Source organism: Lissotriton vulgaris, unplaced genomic scaffold (assembly GCF_964263255.1).
Source record: "Lissotriton vulgaris unplaced genomic scaffold, aLisVul1.2 SCAFFOLD_380, whole genome shotgun sequence".
NCBI lineage: Eukaryota > Metazoa > Chordata > Amphibia > Caudata > Salamandridae > Lissotriton > Lissotriton vulgaris.
In genome coordinates, this window is record NW_028253590.1 from 845,201 (window position 1) to 867,441 (window position 22,241).

A 22,241-nucleotide genomic window follows, 5' to 3' on the forward strand; every position below is an offset into this window, starting at 1 on the left:
GGTATCTGAGTGGCACCATGGCTCTGAAAATAAATGTAGTAGTGCCTGTGTTGCTCTGTGAGTGGGTGTGTGCGTGCCTGTGCAGGTCTGTGAGTGGCTCTATGGAGGGCTGTGTTGGTTTGTGAGTGGGTGTGTGTGCCTGTAACTGTCTGTGAATAGGTCTATGGCTGCATGGGTGGGTCTGTGAGTGGGAGTTCAAGTGAAGCTATGGGTCTGTGAATAGGTGTGGGAGTGCCTGTGTGGGTCTGTGAATGCTTATGTGGGTCTGTGAGTAGGTCTGTGAGTGGCTGTGTGGGTCTTTGAGTAGGTCTGTGAGTGCCTGTGTGGGTCTGGAGTGGGTTTATGAGTGCCTGTTTGGATCTGTGCGTTGGTCTGTGAGTGCCTGTGTGGGGGTGTGAATGGGTCTGTGAGTGCCTGCGTGGGTCTGTGACCACCTGCACGGGTCTGTGAGTGGCCCTGTGAGGGTCTGTGAGTGGCCCTGTGAGGGTCTGTGAATATCTGTGGGGATCTATGAATGTGCATCTGAGTGCCTGTGTGGGTGTGTGAGTCGCTGTATGGGTCTGTGAGGATGTGTATGAGTGCCTGTGTGGGTCTGTGAATAGGTCTGTGAGTGCCTGTTTAGGTCTGTGAGTGGGTGTGTGAGTGGCAATATAGGTCTGTGAACAGGTGTGGGAGCGCCTCTGTGGGTCTGTGATGGGCTATGTTGGTCTTTGAGTTGGTGTGTGAGGGCCTGAGTGGGTCTGTGAGTACCTGTGTGGATCTATGAGTAGGTGTGTGAGTGGCACTACGGCTCAGCAAATAGATGTGTGAGTGCCTGTGTGTGTCTGTGAGTGGATGTTAACACACCTGTCAGTGAGTAGATCTGTGGGCTTCTGTGTGGGTCTGTGAGTGTCTGTGTGGGTTTCTGAGTAGGCCTGTGAATGTGTGGGTCTGTGAGTGCATGTGTGGGTCTATGAGTGGATCTATGAGGGAATGTATAGTTCTTTGAGTGGGGGTGTGAATGCCAGTTTGGGTTGGGGAGTGAGTCTGGGAGTGCCTGTGTGGGTCTCTGAGTGCTGGTAGGGATCTGAGTGGGTGTGTAATTCTGTGAGCAGGTGTGCAAGTATTTGTGTGGATCTGTGAGTGGGTGTTTGGGAGGCGCTATGGGTCTGCAATTAGGAGTGTAAGTGCCTGTGTGGGTTTGTGAAAGCGTTTCTGGGTATCTATGCTGGTCTGTAAATAGGTGGGAGGGGCAGTAATAGTCTGTGAGTCGGAGTTTGAGTACCTGTGTGGGTTTGTGAGTGCCTGTGTGTGTCTGTGAGAGGGTGTGCGAGTAGAACTATGGGCCTGTAAATAAGTGTGGGGGTGCCTGTGTGAGTCTGTGAGTTTTTCTGTGGCTTTAGGAGTGGGTCTGTGAGTCCCTGAGGGGTCCGTGAGTGAGTCTGAGAGTGGCTATGTATGTCTGTGAATGGGTCTGTGAGTACCTGTGCATGTATGTGAGTGGGTGTGTGTGTGAATGCCTGTGTGGGTCTGTAAGTAGGTGTTTTTGTGTATTTATTTAACAGTGGCTGGATTCACAGATCCGTCTCGACCTCACACAGAGGGCCATGCTGAGAGCCGCAAAGGATCCGTGAATCCCTGCACATGGAGAAAAAACAGTTTTAAGGCAATTTCTTAACCTTCATGGGTTTCTCTGCAACCCCTCAACACACCCTGACTGCTTCAATCACTATGCACTTAAGTTTAAGGCCCCAGGACTGTGCCTCGAGACATAACATGGCAGACGCAACTTTCCAGTCAGGTTGCAGCCAGCCAATCATGGCATTGCTGTTGGCACATGGATTCACAGAGCTCAGTGAAAGATTAACATCCCTAGATGTAAAATGTATTTTTTTATACAATATCTTAAAAACTGCTGAACGGATTTAAACAAAATCCCAAAAAGGGCTGCTTCTGGACCAAGAGTTAGCTTTCTGCCAAATTCGGTGTAATTCCGTTCAGTGGTTCAGTCTGTAGTCATGTTCAAAATCCCTATGGGAAACTGCAGCTGAAGTGAGGTGCACACAAACACAACACACACACACACGTTGATAGATAGATAGAAAGATAGATAGATAGATAGATAGATAGATAGATAGATAGATAGATAGATAGATAGATAGATAGATAGATAGATAGATAGATAGATAGATAGATAGATAGATAGATAGATAGATAGATAGGCTATTTGCTCTTTCACAGGGTCACCACATCAACATATGTAAGGCAGGCCTATTGGCCTTGTCACGGAGTCACAACATCACTAAAACAATACTCACATATTGGGATTTACTCTTAAAGCCAATGGCCTCACAAATCATATTTAAATTAATTCAGTATTAACACAAACAGTGTCAATAAAACATTTTTTATTTTTTTTCATGTGTCTTAGCCTTTCATTAACCTCTTCAGGCCATGTAATGCAAAACTTCAGAGCCATGAAGCCTAAGGCCCCAGGTGAGAGTGCTTGAAATACAATAAAAAACTCTCCTGGCATACTGGGCATAAAACACTCTTTGTAGCCCTCACTGTTAGAAATGTGGGTCTCTAGTTGGTAATGGTTTGCACCTTTGTCCAAGTAGGGACCATTGCTTCTAGTCAGGGTAAGGGAGTAACGCCCTTAGACAACCCCTGCTCACCCCTTTGGTAGCTTGGCACGAGCAGACAGGCTAATCTCAGAGGCAGTGCGTAAAGCATTGGTGCACGCATACAGTAATACAGTGAAAACACTACAAATGGACACCAGTTTAGAAAAATAAGTAAACTTTATCTAAACCAAACAAGACCCAAATGTCAAAAATCCAACATACAGATTTCAAGATATGGCTTTTAAAATGTAAAAACAGTTCTGTCTATAGCAAACTATAGAAGTAACACTTTCAACACAAAATACCTTGGATGTGTCAAAATCATAAGCAAAGGGGGCGTGCCAGTCAAGATGGCCAATTAGACGTAATCCCCAACGGCTCCACTGCCACCGAAGGGAAAAGAGAGGGGGAGATGCCATAATTATAACCCCACTCCAGAGGAGGACCGATGACTGACCCTGGGTGGTGAAAACCATTAATCCTTGATGTCTGCGAGCCCCGGGAACCCAGAAATGTGCATGGATGGGGCCAGGGCCAACTGAGTCACAGAGACGCGGGGCCTCTCTGCGGCTAGGCTGAGCGGCTGAAAAGCCATGCAGAGTACACCGGAGACTCACTGGGACTGCAGAGGATCATTGCAAATGCTGAAAAAGGGAAAGACCTGGCATAAGCTGGCCCGTGATGAGTCCCATGCAGCGGGATGGCCCAAAGAGGACAGAGATGGCGATGCGCCACCGATCGTAGGTGAGCGGCCTAGGGAGTTTCAGTCTGGGCAGGCACAGCTTGGCAAGCCCCCCTCTCCCTCCCCCCCCGGAAAGTGGTCACTAACTTTCCCGCCTGACTGCAAGATGGCAACCGGAAGCTCAAACAGGCAGCGGTGACTGCAGAGGGCTGGATATGGGCGGTGGGCACTACCCCGGGAACAGCCTAGATCGCCCGGATGCTGTACCCAGCCTCTATGATATACGCCAGCTCCTGTAGGGGGCCTAATTGAAGAAGGGCACAAAGGATGACACCTGTTGCCTGGCCTTAACCTGGATGACTCGGGCAGATACAAAGACGATTTCAGAAGCCACTTTAGCCTTCATGCTACAGCCCAGGCACATATGAGCACACTGTTGCCACCAAGAATCAGAGGCTGAACCCCCAGAGGCGACCAGAGGGTACAGGCCTGTCAAACCTGGAGAGAAGCCCCCTTGATCCCGGGAATAAAGGAAGCTGCGTAGGGCACCACCCCTCGGATCCCATCTTTCTTCTAACAGCAGCGGGAGCAGAGGACTTCCTTATACTGCCAAAGAAACAACACAATAGTGTCTAACTTCTTTGTTGCTACAGACGTGGGGAGCAGCAGCCAGACAGCTAGAGGAGAAGACACAATGTCACTTACAAAGGAGGCTCTCTTAATCTCACTACGCGAATTCAAGAGGGAATTGTGCAAAGAGCTCAAAATAGACATGTCTACAACCCTGGAGACTCTCAAAGCTAACCAAAAGGAAAGGCTGGTAGCACTTTGGCAGGATATAGATTTGGTGGGGAACAGAATGATAGACCTGGAGACAAAAATGTCGGAGCTAGAACAATGCACCGACCTGCTGAAGGCCATGACACAAGCACTCCAGATGCAATTTCAGACAGCCCTGCTCAAAACTAGAGTCATGGAAAACAGATCTCGGAAGGAAAACATCTGCATCCGAAATCTGTAAGAAGACGCGGAGGGCCCAGACTTAGAGGTCTTCATAATGGGCCTCTTCATTGAAATGCTAGGCCCCAACACAGTCAAAATAAAAATGGAGTGCATAGAGTGGGGAAACCCAATGGCAATTAGATGATTTGGACAAACTAAATTTTTTCGAAGTAAAAGAGGCCATCCTTCAAGCAATAAGGAAAGTTGACAGGGTGGCTTTCCATGGAGCTTCTTGTACTCTGCTCCAGAGCTTCTTGTACTCTGCTCCAGGGCATCGCACTAGGGACATTGGAGCGCTGCCAACAGGTTTGACTAGTCACTGAATATGAGATACCGATGGACATATCCCTTTGTGTTGGCATTCGAATACCAAAACATGATACATCATCTCACAGAGCTAGAGTAAGCCATGATAATCCTCGGCTTGAAGAGATCAGAGGGGGACTGGACAGACAAAAGCTTTGAGACTTCGAAAGGGAGGCCCAGTGGAAGCGGACAAAACTCTCCTTGGCTCTCCCAGCATCCACCTGAACAGTAAAGGAAACAATAAAACCACCAGATACTGCACTTCTAACCTTTGGTTCCAGAGACCCGACTGGCGCTTAGACTCAGGGAGTGAGTGGGTTGACAAGCGTAAAGACTGATGAACCATAAAGCCAAAGAATCCACTGACAAAATAAACGTGCAACTGTCGCAGGGGGCGAACACTTACCTTTCCCAATCGCACTGATGAATGGGCAGCCAGGAGGAAGTCCTCGGCATTGAACATGAGTGGTTAAAGACACTGAACCTCGCAACAACAGCAATATCGTAGACATGGCAGCAACAATGGACCGATTCACCCTAAATTACCTTAACCAAATATTGCACAAGGTTAACGCTGGGACCTGTTGTCACAAAGGGTTAATTCTGGGTTTTTTTGTTTCTTTTTTCTTCTAGGTACTCATCGAGCAAAAAGACACAGGAAATGGGGATCATATGAAGTAACTGCAGAGACTGCGTTGCAGGGAGCTGTCGGAAGGGAGAAGGAGAGAGGGTGGCGGGGAGACTGGAAGGGGTACGGAGTCTGGTTACTAATTGAGCAGGGTCTGTGGGGCAGCGTCCTGTTCATCGGGATGGTGGTCACAGCATTATCATGGAATGTGAGAGAACTTAATGCCCCAGCCAAGCATCATGGAGTGTGGAAATGCTTATTGGATAATCACTATGATATTATTGTGCTGCAATAAACTCATCTCAAAAGATCCGAAGACCACAGGTTGAAACATAAAAGTTATCCTTTAGTATATAAATCATCTAACCTCATCAAGCACAATAGCGTGGCACTCGTGTTCCACACGGCAATAAAATTCCAACCTGAGTAAACCTGGAGACATTGAAACATGGAAAGGTGGGTATTTTTGGGCAATTTTATAAGCAGCTTTGTACTGCTGCAATCACAAATTCCGAAGCTCAATTAGACTACCTTGACAAGTTGGACCTACCAAAAATCATATCTGAACAAAATGAGTGACTAGAGGACCCCATTATTGAGGAGGAGGTACAGCAAACCATACGTTCCCTAAAGCTTTCTAAATCCCCTGTACTGGATGGACTGACGGAGCACTTCAATAAAAAATTATTTGCGGAACTGGTTCGCACTTGACCTCTCTCTTTAACCACATAGCTGTAGTGGGACGGGTAATGGCATCTAAGAGCTAGGCCATTACCACAGTCATCCCAAAGGCTAGGAAAGATCCAACACTCTGTAGCTCCTACCGTCCCATAGCCCTCCTTAATTTAGATGCAAAACTCTATTCAAAGATTTGGGCCTTCCGACTGCAGGAGCATACGCCCATACTAATTTACCCGGACCAGTCAGGGTTTATCAAGGGGAGACAGACTCACGACAATGTAAGAAGAGTCAACATCTAATGGAGAAAACAACAAACAATGACATTTCAGCAGTCATGCTGGGTCTGGACACAGAGAAAGCATTTGACCACGTAGACTGGGCATTTCTCTTCGCTACTCTAAAAAGATTTAGCTTCTGTGAGACCTTCCTCACCATGGTCCGGGCAAACTACACCATGCCTTGCTCTCGGGTTCTGGTAAATGGAGTGAGCACAGAACCCTTTTCACTGGAAAGAGGAACCAGACAGGACTGTCTGCTCTCACCTCTCCTCTTTGCTTTAAGTACCAAGCCCCCGTAAGTGAATTGTACAAAATAATCATCTAATCAAGGGGATTACTTTTGGGACGGAGGAGTGCAAGATTTCCTTATTCGCAAATGACATCCTGCTCACTGAATGCCCTACAAAATGAACTTCGAGTATTCGAAGAGGTGGCAGGCTTCTGTATAAATCTGGCAAGGTCTTTCCTACTTAACCTAACTCTAACTCTAAAAGAGAGATGGAGGCCTTCATTTCAACAGGGCCCTTCCAGTGGGTGAAGAAAAGCCTTACTTAATTAGGCATTACACTGACACCCAAGATTTCGCAGCTATTTCAGGCTAACTACCCACCACTCCTACAAAATCTGAAGGCTGGTTTAAATTGATGGGCTCCAATGTACTTATCTTGGCTTTGTAGGATTCATGCAGTAAAGATGGTGCTGCTGCCTAATTCCTCCACCTGTTCAAGAGCTTTCCCACAGAGCTCCAGACTGAATACCTGAGGGCGCTTAAGACCACGCTCAATACATCAATCTGGAAAAACAAAGGGTCTCGTCTCCCCTTCAGGTTACTCTGACGGCCCAGATCGGAGGGAGGGTTAGGCTTCCCAGACTTTAACCTCTATCACAAAGCGGCCCAACATAGAGTCATCAGTGAGTGGTCCCAGAGGGAGTCAGATAACACTGGCTCCACATGGACAGGGCTATAACAAGACGAGTCATCTGGGACCTACTGTGGAAACCAAAAAGTGACCATCCCGTAACGCATACCTTAGCAGCCCAACCGGGACTACCCTAAGAGTGTGGAATGAAGTCCCCCGGAAAATGGCCTAGAAGGCGTTTCCTTCCCACTTCACCCTGATTCACTATAACTCAGCATTTGCCCCAGCAGCGTGCCGGGACGATTTGATGCATTGAGGGAGGGGGATGTTTAACACTACCATACCTCTTTCACAACACAGACATACTCACTTTTGAAAACAGTCAGCGGGATTTCATTTTCTCAGAAGGGGAACGCTTCCTCTACCAACAACTGCACCAATGGGTATTACATTAAGACACACAGGAGGCAGCCACGAGAGAGTGTACTCTTCTGGAGGAGAATGTTTGAAGACAACGAAGGGTACTAAGGGCATTATAGCCGTTTTATATGATCTTATCCTCTTCTGAATGCACTCACAACCGTCCCTCTATATTGCTTTTTGGGAACGCAACCTGGGTCACAAATTTCAGAAGGAGAGTGACAAGCGCTTTGTAAGGACATTCTTAGGCCAACCCATTTCTTGGGTCTCTGGGATGCACATTACAAAATCTTATACGATTGGTATTTATACCCGACAAAACTGAAAAAATGTTTTCCAAATACATCCAACTTGTGCTGAAGGAGATATGACCTTCTTGGAGATCTCTGCCACATCTGGTGAGACTGCACGACAATCCGCCCCTTCTGGTCCAAAATCTTGGCACAGATAAAAGAAATCTTGGGGTACCCAATACCAGACACACCTACCTTTGCACTACTGGGATTAAATTTGAATCCCTGAAATACCAAACAAATGCAGATAAAGGGATACCATGGCTACATTTGGGGACTGCAAAGATAGTGGTGGTGGCTACTTGAAAGAATCCTGATGCCCCAACTCTGACCCAGTGGCATGCCCGACTTTGGCAAGTGGTCACAATTGAGTGGATGAGTGATATTTCCAGGGACGACTTTACAAATTTTGAGTATACATGTCAGTCCTTAATTTGTTACCTTTCAAAAGGTCCGCCACTAATAGCCTGCCCATCACGGACGCGAGCATTACACCTCTTCCAATTTTGCACACCACCAAACAAAGTACCCGACTAAACCCAGGAGCTCATTAGCCCAAAAACACATGCTAAGACCTCCACAAATCCTGGAAATCCTGATGCACATCCGACTCTCATTAGAGTATCTAGCTTTACTTTTGTTTCTTTCCTAGTTCACTTTCTGGTTAGATAATGGAGGGAGGGGGAGGGAGGGGTGGAGGCTTGTAAAGACCAATGAGTGGGAACTTGCGAAAAGAGACCATCAGAACTGTTTTCGAAAACTGTCTTTAGAAATTAGCATTGTAAGATGATATGATGGTCTTCATGTTTAAATGTACCTCAAGCCTTATTGACAAAATCGATTATAATAAAAAGATGTTTGACAAAATCATAAGCAAAAACAGCTGCAGAGAAGGGGATGAGTCGGTTCCTTATGCACAGGGAAGGTGATGCGTCGGTTCCTTGCTCCAGGGGAGGTGATGTGTCGGTTTTTTACTGTGAGGGGAGGTGATGCGTTGATTTCTTACTGTGGCCCCAGCGTTGGTGTAGAGTTGGCGCCCTAATGCGATGCGCAAGGATTTGGGAAGGTGTCGGCTCTCAATATATCTCAAGACTTATTGACAAAATCAATGATAATAAAAAGATGTTTGACAAAATCATAAGCAACAACAGCTGCAGGGAAGGTGAGGCGTTGGTTCCTTGCTCCATGGGAGGTAATGCGTTGGTTTCTTACTATGAGGGTAGGTGATGCGTTGGTTTCTTACTGCGGCCCCAGCGTTGGTGTAGACTTGGCGCCCTGGTGCGATGCGCAAGGATTTGAGAAGGTGTCTGCTCTCGATGCGGCAGCGGCGCTGTGTCGATCTCTCCAGCCGGTGTCCCAAGATGAATCGGTTCTTGCAGCCACACAGCAGGGCCTGCATCGGAATTGGTTCAGTGCAGTGATCTCGGACTTTGGAGACCAGTGCACAAGACTCGGCGTGCAGCAGTTTCTCCAGCCGCGGGCAGGCCCTGCATTGGTTTCTTCATCGGCATGGCGGCAATGCGTGGGAATTTTTACAGCACTGCGGTTTTGCATCAGAAGCAGGTGCGGCTGCATCATGCTTCAGTTGCTTCAAGTTTTCTCAGTTCGCAGCAGCAGGTATAACCTCCTGAGGCCCAACATGGGAACAGACACTTCTTGGCAGGTCAGAACTCCAGGCAATAGAGTTCAGGGGAGCTGTTGGCGAAGTCTTTGTGTCCCTGAGCCCTTGGAGGTCTTCTTCAAGCAATATACAAAGCACACAGCAAAGTTTTTGTTCTATACTTGGCAGAAACAGCCACTGCAGGTCCCCCCAAGACAGCACGCAGCAAAGGGGCAGTACTTCCCCTTCAGCTTTCCATTCTCTTCTCCAGGGCAGAGGTTCCTCTTGAGTCCAGAAGTATTTTAAAGTTCTGGGCCCCAATATTTATACTGTATTTCTCTTTGTTCTTGTGTGGCAGAGGAGCTCTGTGCTCAGTCAAAACCATTTCTGTCCCCTCTGGCCCAGCTTCCTGGTAGGAGGTAGATACAGCATTGTCCAAGACAGACCAGGCCTATTCAGGTGCAGGGCAATCTTCTCCCACTACTCTAATTGCAGCCCGGTTCTATTCTGCCCAGCCCTGACTCATCCAAGAAAGGCAGGACACACCTCAACCCCCCAGTGGGTGTCTGCAGAGAATGCAGAACACCAGCCCCATCCCCTGTCACTCCAAGCCCAGACAATCAATCCACAAACCAGCAGAGGCATACAGGGCGGCTAAGCAAGAAAGTAAACACGTTCTAAAAGTGGTAATTTCAAACACACAATATAAATATCATCTTTACTAAAAGATGCATTTTTATATTCTGGGTTCAGTCCATCTTTCCATCTTGTCCCAATGGGAAGTTATACTTATAAGATGATATAAATAAACTCCCATTCTATCCTATGGGACAGATAGCCTTTCCATAGTGAACAACGAAATACACTGTATTTCATTATCAGAACATGTCACACACACCAGTACATGTCCTATCTTTCACATACCTGGCCCACAGGGGTACCATGGGCCTACCTTAGGGGTGACTCACATGTAATAAAAGGGAACGTTAGGGCATGGCAAGTGGGTGCACTTGCCTGGTCGACTTGGCAGCAGAGACTGCACGCAGACACTGCAGTGGCAGGTCTGACACCCCTTTGAAAGGCTGCTTGTGTGGGTGGCTGTACAGACAGGCTTTTAGCCATAGTTGGCAGTGATATAGACTTTAATCTTGCTCACATCTAGGATACGTATTCCTAGCTTGTGTTGGCCCTTTTAAGCCCTTTCTTCCAGACCTAGAAGAAGCCATCTATTGCCTATTGGCTTTGGCCTGTCATTTTTGCTTATAGTAGAGGTTGGATCCTGTGGTCCTGACTTTATATTACACATTGGTATGGTCTATGTAGGTACTCTGACAGAGCTAAGGGTTATTTCATCCTTCTCAGGTGTACAGGTCCAGAACTAGAGGGACTCCATTTTGATGGAGCTGAGAGGATTCAGGTGTAAAGGTAAAGTTTATAGTTAAGGCTGTTGTGTGCTAGAGGAAAACCAGTCAGGACTGCTTCTTATCCGAGAAATGTGTTTGTCTCTTGGGCCCAGACGTAACAAGCAGCTGGCCACTGCGGTTGCGTAAAGAGCTCTGGAGCTGGCACAGGAATTCGGTGGGAGGCAGCCCTTTGTTGGAAATTTCCATGAGGGGAGAGGAATCCATATTAGCGAACTGCAGGAGAGGAGGAGTGGTCAGTTCAGCTTGGAGTCAGTGCAGTCTGGTTCTTGCAGAGGAGAAGAGCAGGATGTCTGCTGGAGCTGCAGAATGCAGTGCAGTTCTGGAATGGAGAAAAAAGGCAGATGATTGCTGAAGCTGAAGAGAGAGCAGTGCAGAGAGCATCAAAGCAGATGGAGGAGCTAAGGCTGTCAGCTGGAGCAATTGAACCAGAGGCGTGGTGTTGTGGTGACGGAGGGAGAGACAGAGAGAGCCCTGATCCCACCAGAGTCAGAGAGAAATCTTCCTTCTAATAGGTGAGGTAGTCTAAACTAGTCCCCTTTACAATTACACCTTAATCTTGTCCTTATTCCCTAGGCTATTGTATGTCTAATCCTTTTCTTTCAGCGGTGTGTTAAAAGTTCCTGTTACCCCGCAGATAACCTTGTATTGTATGTCTAATCCTTTTCTTTCAGCGGTGTGTTAAAGTTACTGTTAGTCATAGAGATCCCACAGATTTGTGTATGTTTACTTCATCATTGTTATAATAAAACTTCCCCAGTTCTTAGTGAACCGACATGTGCCTTGTATTCTTGTTCAATCAGGGTAACCTGGTCTTCTAGTCAGACATTGTTTGCATGAACGCATGCGAATCCCGATCAGGTAAGGAGTGACTGAGCAAGTAGGGAGAGAGGGAACATTTGATGCCAAGAGCAGAAGGTACATACTTCAATTTGGAAAGCTGTTCTAACTCCTAATATTGTAGTAGCAAACCCTTAGTGAATAGAGAGAGAGACTTCCCAACATAGAGAGACAGAGAGCTGAAGGTATTCATAGGAAAGTGGTCGTCATTGGTAAGTGGCGTTAGTGAGAGCACTGATTGTGGTCAGTGTGTAGGTCTGCCGGATTGCGGACCGTGTGTGAATGAGAGCACCTAAGACAGAGGGGTGTGTAGGTCTGCCGGATTGCGGACCGTGTGTAAATGAGAGCACTGGGACTGCAGGCCCATGTGTGTAGACACGCTGGATTGTGTGTTGAGTGAGCACTGAGGGTGAGCAGTGTGTATACCCGCAAGATTGCGGCTTGAGTGAGCACTGAGGGTAATCAGTGTGTAATGGTAGATAATCAGAACTGCCCCAGGGTAGATTAGTCTGGACCCATGAGGTCGCGAGACTATGAGGTATGAGTGTGGTGTAGGGCATGGATGTCCTTAGTAATCAGTGAGTATTCTTAGTATCCCTATAGATTTAGTGGTGTTTCTGATGATATGAGCTTGTATATTGCGAGTTCCCCATCCTCAGGTAGGTACCCAGGTGCCTGGATAGATGGTCCTGAGGAGGGAGGTGGTTACGTTCCGGCTGGGTTAGAGGGGCTCTCAGGAGCTGATCCCATCTGGTCCGAAAATCCTGTCGGTACATCTGGCGTAGTCGGCTGCTTACGAAGCCCGTGTGACCTGGCCATGTGCTTGGATGGTTTCCCATAAGTTGTGAGGGAGTGCCCTGATCGCCAGTTCCATCTGGCGTAGTCGTCTGTTTACGATGCCTGTGTGACCTGGCCATGTGCTTGGATAGTTTCCCATGTATTGTGAGGGAGTGCCCTGATCGCCAGTTCCATCTGGCGTAGTCTTGCAGTTTATGAAGCCTGTGTGACCTATGGGCTTGAACAGTTGCAGTGTGAGGAGATTGCAGTACATCATGGCATTTGGCTTATGCAGGGTGGAAGAAATGGTTTTCATTTTGGTGTTTGAACTGTCAGGGTTGAAGGATGACATTACATGAGGGAGCCAGTAACATCTTTGTGATGATCCAATTGTACAAATGTGTGTGAAAAATGCTTTTAAATTGCCCATTAACTTGCTTGCTGCGTCTGCTTATGCTGTGCAATGTGAAATGTGTTCAATGTAATATGACTTGTGGAGTTCTTTGTAAATAGCTCCTTGTAAATATGGCTTGTGAATAGCGCCATGTAATTGTGGCTTGTGAGGAGCATGTTCTCATTTTGACTTGCTGTGTTCCTTGTGAATTGCGCCTTGGATAAATTCCTTGTGAGGAGCATGTCATTTTTTGAACTTGTTGACTTTCTTGTAAATATGGCTTGTGAATAGCGCCATGTGGTTATGGCTTGGACAGGGCATGTTATCATTACGTTAGGCAGGAGAGAGCTGGATCTCTTTCAGGTGTTTGGGGATAACGTTTTGAAGATGTGCGTATGTGTTATGTGAAAACGTGGAGTGATAAGTTCTTGAATTTCCCATGTACTGCAGACATTGGGGAATGTTTGTGTTTGAGCTGCCAAAGGGTTAATATCTTGAGTTGAGATGGCAGTATTTATTTTAACATGCTGTTTAACATGCATGGTTATTTGAGCTGACACTAAAAGTCAGTGAGTGTTTAGATGAATGATGGTTTGATTTGACTTTCATTGGTTTCTGGGTTCTGCCTATGTGCTTTGTCAGCGTGGGTTTGCCTTGGACCTGATGTTTCATGTGTCTGACTCTTAGAGGTCGGTAAGTTATAAATCAACCAGTCGGATTGAGATAAGGGTTTGTACGGAGGGAGCAGTGTTCTTTTAAATGTGCTACTTGATATGCATCCACAGACGTGTGGAGAATTATTTTTGAATGCATGATTTAAAATGAGTGAATGATTAAAAAGATGGCCCAGTTAGAGTATACGCTACGGGCTGTTTTCATTAATTATTTCGTTGAGGGTTTTCCAACTAGAAAGAAATATGTCAACCGGTGTTTTAGAATGATCACAGATTGTGAATTATTACTCTTGCCCAACAGTGCATGGTAACATGTGCTTTTAATTAGTGAAATGCAACCGTGTGCTTTTAAAACAAGTGTGTTCTCATTATTATTTTTCCAAATGCAAGCTGAACCTTTTTTCAAATGCAAATGTTTCTGATATGTAGCAGACCATTGTGTGTTTTTACCCAGTCAGTTAGAAAAAATGACTATTTGAAAAAACTGATGAATCTGGCCTGCAATGCAAAATTATGGTGTTTCTGATAATATTTTTTCCTTTGCAGCTGGGAGCAGTACTGTATTATTTTTGAAATGCTTGCATGTCACTTAATTACAAAAAATATATGCCCTTATTACTTATTAATATTAGGATGCTTTTCGTCAAGTTTTCAATTTAATTTAGTTAGTTTGGGAACAGTGGTTCTCGTGGGAACAGAGTTGTTTTCCCTTCCAGGGAATGTGTTTTTGACCTTGAATTCGCCTAGCTCACAGAGAGAAGCTGCTTTGTGAAGGGAGGGCCTTTCCCTCTAGGAGCGCCGAGCAGTGCCTGTCTTGTTATCATTGGCCAACATCCAATTTCGTTCCGCGCAAGAAATGTTTATGTAAGGGAGGGGTCAAGTCGCTCTTCCTTGCTGTCGGCGCAGACAGCTTCATTGCCTTCAGATAAGGGATCCTTGTACACGCAGAATAGTTGGCAGACTCTTAGCCCTTGAAGTTACATAGATACTGAAGGCCTGGGTGAGCTTCCCTGATTAGAGACTAGAGATGCTTGAACCGAGTGCTTGGCAGCGCCTTGCTCCTGAAATGAGATCAGCACTTGGCAGTGATTCAAATTACTTCACACTGTAGCCTGGCTTCTGCGTATTTTTTGGAACGCATTCAAAACTCTGAGCACGAACATCATTCTGAAGGGAGGGGCTGTCTCACAGAGGATTAGGGTGTTGCTTAGCCCCAGCCCTTCTGTCTGTGTATGAAAAAATTAGATTTTGCCCAAACAAAATTTAAAAGTATATGATTTTAATTATTCCTTGATTTCAGAAGAATGTTTTTTATTAATTAACATGGTTTTTTTTTTCGACAATGAAAAGCACTTGGGGTGCTTTTTAAATGGAAAATTTTATCTTGCTAGATTAATGATACTGGTTTTCTCGTTCTAGGTTGCTGGGTTGTGGTGTTTGGAGCGTGCGTCGGCCCACCCCCCTCCCACTCCCTTTATTATTTTACTTTTTTGTTTTCGTTTTTTTTATGTTAGTTTGTTATTTTTGGAAGATGGAACCAGACCAGACCGGAATGGTGGTGGATGAACGGCGAAAGAAGTGCTTCCTTGGTACCGGATACAGATGAAGATGCAGGGTGGTGACCTACACTGATGTCCCAAAATTGACTGCCTTGAACCCCAAACTTCTACTAAAAGAACTCTGAACTCTTGACATTTGACTTACAACGTGCAGTTGGCTGACAAAGCCAATAGTCATCTTTTTAAAAAAATTGTATTCTAAAAGAACCCATTTTTATTGGATTTTGATAATGTTTCCCACAACAGGAATTTGTTATGTAATTCCTTGGCCTGCATTATTCCCATGTTTTTCTTTCCAATCACCACGAACAGGCCCCACTTTTAAAAAATGTTTTCATGGTTTTGATGTTTATGTAGTACTATCTTTGATTTTTAGGATGCTGTGCTATTTTACACTGGTTTATCTTTCACCTATTATAGTTTTCCTGTTTTCTGCAAAACAGTCTTGCCAATGGAGGAACGAAGAAAAAAATGGTGGTGCACACATGTGTTCCACAGTGTGATACAGTGAAAAACTAGGTGCTAACTGTTTTGTGCTTTTGTATATGCACCACATTTAGTTACCTAATTTGCATAGTACTACACCAGCTATTTTGCAGGAATGGGGTTATCTTTATTTTCCTGTTATTACACTTTCACTTTTATTGATCCAAGGGTGGTTACCCTAGACTTTCAGTTGTCCTGGGAGGTGTGTCTTTTAGTATGGTTATGTCCTACATCTATTATTAATGTTTGCCCAGACCTTGAGGACTGTTTGTCATGTTTATTTCTCAGATTTCACCAAATGTTTCCTTAAGTTGACCAATGTCAGTAGGCCTCATTTAGGCCCATTGTTATTCTTATTCCACAAACAAGGCCCTACACCAATAGATTTCATGAGTTATCATTAGCTTAAGTTGCCCATAGTAGGTAGGCCTCATTTTAGCCCTTTATTGTCTTATCATTAGAAGTTGAAGCACAGTTAGTTCTTAAGTTGTCCGAAGTAGGTAGGCCCCATTTAGGCCCCTTGCTGTTTTCATTCAACAAATAAGTCCCTATATCACTAGATTTCATCAGTTATCACTAGAAGTTGAGGCACATTTAGTTTGAGGATGCTTTGGTTAGTTTCTGTTGTTATCAGATCAAATCTTAGATATGTTTTAGCATTCAGGTCAAGGGTGCTTTGATTTGTTTTCAGTTGGTTGTTAGATTTGTATTCCCTACCTTAAGTTTCAGGTGGAATTTCCTTAAGTTGTCATTCATTTTAGAGAGTCTTTTTGGTTTTTGGTTTTGTTGATTGTGTTGATGTTTGTTTATATGGATGTTGTTGTTTATAGATGTTCGCAAAATAAAGTCTAAGGGTGGAATGTACAGACAGGCTTTTGGCCATAGTTGGCAGTGATATAGACTTTAATCTTGCTCACATCTAGGATACGTATTCCTAGCTTGTGTTGGCCCTTTTAAGCCCTTTCTTCCAGACCTAGAAGAAGCCATCTATTGCCTATTGGCCTGTCATTTTTGCTTATAGTAGAGGTTGGATCCTGTGGTCCTGACTTTATATTACACATTGGTATGGTTTATGTAGGTACTCTGACAGAGCTAAGGGTTATTTCATCCTTCTCAGGCGTACAGGCCCAGAACTAGAGGGACTCTATTTTGATGGAGCTGAGAGGCTTCAGGGGTAAAGGTAAAGTTTATAGTTAAGGCTGTTGTGTGCTAGAGGAAAACCAGTCAGGACTGCTTCTTATCCGAATAATGTGTTTGTCTCTTGGGCCCAGACGTAACAAGCAGCTGGCCACTGCGGTTGCGTAAAGAGCTCTGGAGCTTGCACAGGAATTCGGTGGGAGGCAGCCCTTTGTTGGAAATTTCCATGAGGGGAGAGGAATCCATATTAGCGAACTGCAGGAGAGGAGGAGTGGTCAGTTCAGCTTGGAGTCAGTGCAGTCTGGTTCTTGCAGAGGAGAGAGAGCAGGATGTCTGCTGGAGCTGCAGAATGCAGTGCAGTTCTGGAATGGAGAAATAAGGCAGATGATTGCTGAAGCTGAAGAGAGAGCAGTGCAGAGAGCATCAAAGCAGATGGAGGAGCTAAGGCTGTCAGCTGGAGCAATTGAACCAGAGGCGTGGTGTTGTGGTGACGGAGGGAGAGACAGAGAGAGCCCTGATCCCACCAGAGTCAGAGAGAAATCTTCCTTCTAATAGGTGAGGTAGTCTAAACTAGTCCCCTTTACAATTACACCTTAATCTTGTCCTTATTCCCTAGGCTATTGTATGTCTAATCCTTTTCTTTCAGCGGTGTGTTAAAAGTTCCTGTTACCCCGCAGATAACCTTGTATTGTATGTCTAATCCTTTTCTTTCAGCGGTGTGTTAAAGTTACTGTTAGTCATAGAGATCCCACAGATTTGTGTATGTTTACTTCATCATTGTTATAATAAAACTTCCCCAGTTCTTAGTGAACCGACATGTGCCTTGTATTCTTGTTCAATCAGGGTAACCTGGTCTTCTAGTCAGACATTGTTTGCATGAACGGATGCGAATCCCGATCAGGTAAGGAGTGACTGAGCAAGTAGGGAGAGAGGGAACATTTGATGCCAAGAGCAGAAGGTACATACTTCAATTTGGAAAGCTGTTCTAACTCCTAATATTGTAGTAGCAAACCCTTAGTGAATAGAGAGAGAGACTTCCCAACATAGAGAGACAGAGAGCTGAACGTATTCATAGGAAAGTGGTCGTCATTGGTAAGTGGCGTTAGTGAGAGCACTGATTGTGGTCAGTGTGTAGGTCTGCCGGATTGCGGACCGTGTGTGAATGAGAGCACCTAAGACAGAGGGGTGTGTAGGTCTGCCGGATTGCGGACCGTGTGTAAATGAGAGCACTGGGACTGCAGGCCCATGTGTGTAGACACGCTGGATTGTGTGTTGAGTGAGCACTGAGGGTGAGCAGTGTGTATACCCGCAAGATTGCGGCTTGAGTGAGCACTGAGGGTAATCAGTGTGTAATGGTAGATAATCAGAACTGCCCCAGGGTAGATTAGTCTGGACCCATGAGGTCGCGAGACTATGAGGTATGAGTGTGGTGTAGGGCATGGATGTCCTTAGTAATCAGTGAGTATTCTTAGTATCCCTATAGATTTAGTGGTGTTTCTGATGATATGAGCTTGTATATTGCGAGTTCCCCATCCTCAGGTAGGTACCCAGGTGCCTGGATAGATGGTCCAGAGGAGGGAGGTGGTTACGTTCCGGCTGGGTTAGAGGGGCTCTCAGGAGCTGATCCCATCTGGTCCGAAAATCCTGTCGGTACAGTGGCACACATGGTGCACTGTACTAGGGACTTCGTAGTAAATCAAAAAAGCCAATCATGCAAATACCAATCCATATACCACAATTTACATAGAGAGCACTTGCACTTTGGCACTGATCAGCAGTGGCAAAGTGCCAAAACCATATAGAAGAGCAAAAAACGAAATCAAGCACACAGCTAAAATACAGGAGGCAGAGGCAGAAAACCAGGGCAAACCATGCCAAGGATGCCAGGTCTAACACCCACATATTCATTATTGTGCATTGCTGGTGCCCTTTTCCTCTTTGGGACACCACAAGAAAGGACATTTGGAAATACAACTCATGCAGGGAATTATGTGGCGGTCCAGACCCAAAGAGGTAAACATTTTATGAGCTGCATGTCCCACGCTATTCCTCTCTGAGGACTGGTGCCACACATATTTTTCAATCTCTGTCAGTGCCCTAGTCTCAACCAGGACACCCATGAGCACTTTAGTTTTTGTTGGAGGTTGCCAGGGAAGCCTTAAGGGCATAGCAGCCCAAACTGCTTCTCTGTGCAGTGCTCCTCTCCTAGGCCTCACGCAGGAGCAAGCTATTCTGCAGGAGCAAGTTATCCCCCTGCTCTGGGCCGCAACATCTGTGTCAATTTTCTGGCGCATGGCACCCGTGGGACATCCTTGCGTCAGGCCCTGGGGATTAGGGGGGTCCCTGTGCCAATGCACAACTTAGGGGGCCGTAAACAGGTCCTCTCCCCAAAATCCCCTACTGGATTATGCGGGACCCATAGCATGTTTTTTTCTTCTTTTGGCCCCAGGAGGGCCTATCCTCAAACAAATAGAACAGAAACCGGAACGGCCGGATGCCTGATATAGCTCCCAAAGTAAGTAGTAAGAACGAATGAGTGGAGCAATACGCATGAAGGGTTATCTTTTTTTTGCCTTCTTTTCTGGGAAACTGTGTGTAACTGTAATTAGAAGAAAGCATGTGAACATGGACAGTTAAGAGACGCTTTGCGTCGATCATAGAAGGAATAAAAGCTGAAGCCTTTTTTTCAATAATAAAATATAAATAGGAAGATTCAATCGACTTTTAAATGTAATAATGCACCTTCATGAATTTTATGAAGAACTAAATAGGTACCCAACTGCTTTTAGAAATTAGCTTGTTGGTAAAATCTGGAGCTATTTAATTTAATAAATTATGGAAGTGAAAATCCACATTCTTTGAATCAGGAAAAGGCATTCACACGGGCTGTGTCAAGGGATATGATTCAAAATAAGGGACACCTATACTAAAAGGACCACAAATACTCATAAAGAACCATTTAGTTCTACTTTTTGCTTTTTAAATCCTCTTTTACCTTTTAAAAAATAATTCAAACTAAAAGCAATTTAATATAAAGGGAGATTGGGTAAACTAAATATTATGTTGATAATATCTTTTGTGTGTAGATTGATAAAGGGTACCACTGCTGAAATTGAATAAAACAGCCAGTTACCCACTAATGCTTGTGAGGAGTGATATTCCACTTATCTAAATAATTGAATTACGTGGAAAAGGGTTTTTAAACAAATGTGAGAATTAGGATTGTTCAAACAGAAGTGGTTGAATGGAGGGTATGTTTACTAAATTTGTAAGAGATAATATCCCACTCACTACATATTGTAAAAAAACTTTTTTAGGTTACACCCCATTCAGAGGGAGTCCTCTTACCAGTGAGACTTCATGATAAATACATAAACACTAGTCAGGAGGTAAGAATTATCAGGCATAAGAAAATGATTAAAAGTGAGGTGCCTTGATAACACAAAGTATATTAAAAGTGTTGTTTTTGGTATAGAATCTATATTAATCAGGAAGCATGGAATTCTAATAAGTGCAAACCTGGAACAATCAGATTAGAAGTAATTACCCATCCTACTCCAAATAGTGTAAGGATTTTGTTTCTGAATGTCAGTTTGGAGATCTATTGGGAAGGTGGACAAATATATAAAATGATGTTTCTCAATAGGTTAGACTTTGGTGAAAAGGGGAAGATATCCCTCATGGATATCAGTGTGAAACATTAAACTGAACTCTGCATATGTAAAACTGTATTGTATATATATATATATCAGCTCTGTAATTATATTTTATGTGTATTTTTTTAGATGATTGTTGTCATAAACTAAAGTCCTCAAGAAGGTGGTCTAACGATTCTCTTCCACCGAAATGCTGCGTCGACAACTACATGCTGTTTAGGATTTTTTATTCTATGTGATATCTGTATAAGATTTTTGTCCAAAACAAATGTTTTGAGCTTACTTGCAAAGTGTGTACAACAAGTAATCAAAAAAGAAAAGAAAAATCTTGAAACTGTATTTTTTCAAATGAAATGTGTTTCTCCTATGACACTATAAGAACATGTTAAGTGTAAAGGGCTGCAGGAATTCACTTGTATAGTGAGAGGGACTGGAATGATTTTTTAATGATTTTAACTTTTTTTATCGCCTGTCATTTGTACACTATTTTGATAAAATAAATACTTGACATTTTTGCATATACTTGGGCTCAGTGCTATAAGACAGGAGAGCGTGTAAGGTTTAATCAGAAATTGTCTGTAGTGGATAACCCGTTCATTATACTATCGACATACAACCACTAGGGGTTCACAGTAACTCTACTCTACCCCATGTTCTTTTTTTACATTTTTTTAGGACTGGGAACCAAGTACTTGAGTCCAGTATTGTATGCTGCAATATTTCTTTTCATTCTGCGACCAGCCCAACAGAGCACTCGCTGTAAAACAAATCCACTAAGCCAATCAGAAGGCTTGATTTATTTTAATTTTAGCCCAACTGGCAACATACCTATAAATGTTTAACCTTAATCTATCCATAACATATATCACATTTCCAAATTTGTGCTATGGCATTAGAATGGGTAATTCTGCTGCATAAATGTTCAGTCAGTACAGTAAAACTTACAAACACAAGTGGCGACATAAAACCTTATAAAATACTCAATTGTACATCCATTTCAGTAGCAGCATAAAAAGCAGCATAAAAAAAGAACAAAATATTATTTGAAAAGAGACAGCAGAAATATACCATGAATAAAATGTTCTTTTTAAAAACAGAAAATAAAATACAATAAATAGCTGCTATAGTTATTAAAAGATGTAGGTCTACAGGAGCTCATCCAAGTGGCACTCCTAGAAAGTTTTGACAATCAGGAATTGTTCTATGTTGATGAAATATATTTGAAGGATGATAACCTTTCAGGACATTTGACAAAAGTAGATTGCATAATTCTTAAATCTGCTCACATGGGATACAAATTTAATTTTAAAAAATTAAGAATTGTCCACCTCAATGTCCTGTTTCTGAAATACAAGTTATCAAGTGAAAGCAAAAGCCTAGTGACATGCTTCATAGAGAAGTGTGTGCTTTTACAGCCTCCAACAATGTTCAAGAGATTACAATCCATATTAGGATTCCTCAATTTTGGCAGAACTTACATGACCTGATCCATCCACATTTCTCAAGCACACACTGGACCACTGAAAATACACAAATACTACATTCAGTACAAGCTGACATGTTAGCTTCAAAGCACTTACACACATGTGTAAACACAACGAACCTGGTGACCAGTGTTATTGCAGGGACATCAGGGTACATGTGACATTAATTTAAGGTAAGTGTAAACAAAATACCTCTGAAACCATAAATCAGACTATTACTTTTGCCTCAATAGTCCTTTTTATTAACTATGGGCCTTGAGAAATTTTTCAGATTTTTTTAAATATATTTTTCGGTTCCCTAGACCAATATATTTTAAACATACCCTTAGAATGATATCAAGAAAAGCATTGCAATTGTAACAATAATTACATTACATTGTATGTACAATACAAACAGTACAAAAACAAAAATAAAAATTCTAACATAGAAAAACATTTAAACAAATTTGCTTTTTGG

At 43.9% G+C, this 22,241-nt stretch overlaps 1 protein-coding gene across 1 annotated transcript in view; it reads right to left on the reverse strand.

Annotated features, from left to right (window-relative positions):
- The window catches only part of LOC147660915 (uromodulin-like), a 705,518-nt gene that overhangs the window by 241,463 nt on the left and 441,814 nt on the right, over positions 1 to 22,241 (reverse strand). The gene's annotated exons all lie outside the window — the stretch shown is intronic.